Genomic DNA, 4,030 nt, shown 5'->3' with positions numbered 1-4,030 from the left:
GAGGATCGTTTTATACAATGTATTTGTGTGTTTTTATTATTTTGAGATATATGTGTGTGTGTGTGTGTGTGTGTGTGTGTCCTATATATATATATATATATATCTCAAAATAATAGAAAACACACACACACATATATGTTTTTCAAAATAATAAAACACATACACACATATATATCAAAATAATAAAACACACACATATATATACTGTATATCAAAATAATAAACACACATACATATGTATATCAAAATAATAAAAAACACAAATACGTTATATAAAATTATCCTCGTCGTCCTCATCCAACTGAAGCTGGTAACAATTCGAGTGCCATGAATATAATACCAAATGAATAATCAACAAAAGTTTCCTTCAAGTAATGAGCAGTCAGATCTTGAAGCTGAAAGGCTGTTCAATGCTAATCATGGTGGCCAATTGCAAAATTCACACTTGCCTCAAACAGACAAGAGTTCATTCTCCCACCCTGAACATTGCACAGATATAAAACCCACTTGACTAGTTTCCAACGTCGGGAAAGAATGCTTCTGGAACATGACCATACAGCCCGGAAAACTCAGCAACCCAAATGAATAATCACTTAGTACACATTGGACGGATAATTCCTGGAGAGGGGCAGATGCATAGGAGTCCCGGTAGTCCAGCTTTGCCTGATTTTACTCGAAGGGAGGGATTTGAGTCCCCTTTCCCAGGCTCCATACCGGTAGTAATAACAGGCGAGGGAGTGAGCAATAAGAAATCACATGACATCTCAAGAGAAAGATGGAAAGATTTAATCTCAGTTATCTATTTAGAAAAACAGTGCTGTAACAAAATTCCGCAAGAGATGCAACCTGGATAACATTGAGCTATGTTACTCCCTATTAAACAAGCTGCAGAAATTGGGAGGGCTTGGGATATAACACTAGGAGGGAAAGTCAACTCCCTTCCCTTTTCTTCTCCCGCACTAAAAATAAAAATGTGGACAAACTTAGCTTTGCCTTTTACCCTGCAGCTATCAAATGGGCCCACATGCGCTTTAAAGACCCTTTTCCACGCCTATTTTTTGCGATTTTAAAGAATCTGCTTTCAGCACTGAGAGAAGCGGGGTTATTATTATTATTGACACAAAAACATTGTATGACACAGCAAACAAGATAGATATTATTATTATTATTATTATTATTATTATTATTATTATTATTTATTGCACTATGTGACACGATTTTTGTCTCTGGGTTATAAATGCCATTTCCTAATTGGTTCTATCTTTAAACACAGGAAAGTTGTATTAAACTGCCAAAACTTTGTTCTTGCGAGACATCCTGCAACACATTTTGCTCTAGCTTTTCAATAAATAATATCTCATTCAGTCTCAAGGAATTCAAACATAGTTTGTGGCAGACACAAAAAACGAAGTTTCTGGAGTATAACAACTACTTTCAAAGTAAGTACCTCACAATTAAACAGAAAATAACCCTTTCAATCCAGGAACAGAAATGTGTTCAAAGTTTGTTGTACAGTGTAACCTATTCAATACCAATGTTCTGCCTAGTAAGTAATTCACAACAACATTGTGTTGTCGAAGGCTTTCAAGGCTGGAATCACTGGGTTGCTGTGAGTTTTCCGGGCAGTATGGCCCTGTTCCAGAAGCATTCTCTTCTGACGTTTCGCCCACATCTATGACAGGCATCCTCAAAGGTTGTGAGGTCTGTTGGAAACTAATCAAGGGAGGTTTGCATATCTGTGGAGGGTCCAGGGTGGGTGAAAGAACTCTTGTCTGTTGGAGGCAAGAATGAATGTTGCAGTTAATCACCTTGATTAGCATTGAAAAGGCCTGCAGCTTCAAAGCCTGGCTGATTCCTGCCTGGGAGAATCCTTTGTTGGGAGGTGTTCGCTGTCTAAAATCAGGACAGTAAATAAAGAGCAACACTCTGAAAACAGGAGAATCCCAGACATGAAGCAATCAGGGTCAGTGGCTTCCTTTTGATCCAAGGCCGTCCCAAATTCTTCTTTCCCCACAACATCTGTCCCCCTTTCCCCCACACAACCCTTTCAAACTGCCCTCCTAGAACACACTTCCTTGGAAGAAGGAAATCGACGGGACTGATTTTTTTCCCGAATTCACCAGTTTAGCTCAAGGTTTAGCTCAGGGTTTTGTTCCTGGGATGCGTCAACCGGTCGGGAGCAAATTGGTTTCTCCATCCCTTTGCAGGTCAATTAGAGATTTAGTCTCCCATTTAAAATGTGTGTCGAATTGCAGCTTTCGCCGGCCCTGGGGATTAAACGGTCCCATTCTAAAAAACGCATACCCCTGCCTTAGAAACCATCCAGAAACAGGCGCCTTTGGGACCAATTTATACCGAGCCGCATTGGCGAAGAGGCCGAAAGAAACCCGCATTGCAAATCGCTTCAGTGCAAGGTAATTATTTCCGTGGGGTTTTCTCCGCTGAGCTGCGGGTTGTTAATTTCACGCCTCGCTTCTAAATCCAGACAGCGCTTCGCTCCGCGGTGGATAAAATGGGGAAATGAGAGAGAAAGAGGGGGAGGTCGGAGACCTGGACTCAGAAATCCCAGGACCATCGTCTTGGGGCATTTGTGAAGGAAGCGAAATGACCCGGGGCGACCCCGTGAGAGGAAATCTGCATCTACAGTGTAGAAAAAACGCAGTTTGATATCACTTGAACTGCCATGGCTCAGTGCTGTGGAATGGTAGGGCTTTAGTAAGGGCTGGGCACAGTATATTGTTTGAGAACACAGAAATGCTGGACCACACTAACAACCACCCTGTCAGACTAGACAGAGAAGCCACTGAAACCCAAAAGCATGTGGACAATTTCAACAAAAAGGAGGAAATCATAAAAATGAACACAATCTGGCTACCAGTATTTTTTCTAAAAAAAAACAAAAAACTCTAAAATCAGGACAGTAAATAAAGAACGACACTCTGAAAACGGGAATATGAAACAATCAGGGCCAACTAACACCTCCCAACAAAGGATTTCTCCAGACAGGAATCAGCCAGGCCTTGAAGCTGCAAGGCTATTCAATGCTAATCACGGTGATTAATTCCAACATTCACACTTTCCTCCAACAGACAAAAGTTCTTCCTCCCACCCTGGAGGACAGATATGTAGACCCCACTTGCCTAGTTTCCAACAAACCTCACAACTTCTGAGGATGTCTGCCATAGATGCGGGAGAAACGTCAAGAAAAAATGCTTCTAGAACATGGCCATACAGCCTGGAAAACTCACAGCAACCTTACAATTATTATTACAGTAGAATCTCACTTATCCAACATTCGCTTATCCAACATTCTGGATTATCCAACGCAGTTTGCCTTTTAGTAGTCAATGTTTTTGTAGTCAATCATTTCAATACATTGTGATTTTTGGTGCTAAATTTGTAAATACAGTAATTATTACATAACATTGCTGTGTATTGAGCTGCTTTTTCTGTCGATGTTTTGTAAAACATGATGTTTGGGTGCTTAATTTGTAAAATAATAATGTAATTTGATATTTAATAGGCTTTTCCTTAATCCTTCCTTATTATCCAACATATTCGCTTATCCAACATTCTGCCGGCCGTTTATGTTGGATAAGTGAGACGCTACTGTATTATTATTATTATTATTATTATTATTATTATTATTATTATTATTATTATTATATTCCTGCAGCATTACTGTCTTTTCTATCAATCTGCAAACTTGAGACTTCAAAAGGACACAGATCATTGATTAATGTTGTGTTTGCGGGCCTTGCAGTCAGTTTCTGACCTAAAGCAAACATATCACAGGGTTTTTTTGGCAAGATTTGTCCAGAAGAGGATTGCTTGCCATTGTTTTTATCTAAGAACCAGAGTGTGTGACTTGCCCAAATACACCTAATGGGTTTCATAACATTACAGCAATTAAGCACGAATTTGAGAGATGACAAACATCTTTGGACGCTCCATAAAAAGATGACCGTGGAGAGAACAGGAAGAACCACACAAGTCACTTGGGCCCTTCCACATGACACTGGCATAACAC

The sequence above is a fragment of the Anolis carolinensis genome, chromosome 4, assembly GCF_035594765.1.
Source record: "Anolis carolinensis isolate JA03-04 chromosome 4, rAnoCar3.1.pri, whole genome shotgun sequence".
NCBI lineage: Eukaryota > Metazoa > Chordata > Lepidosauria > Squamata > Dactyloidae > Anolis > Anolis carolinensis.
This window is presented reverse-complemented; position numbering follows the sequence as displayed.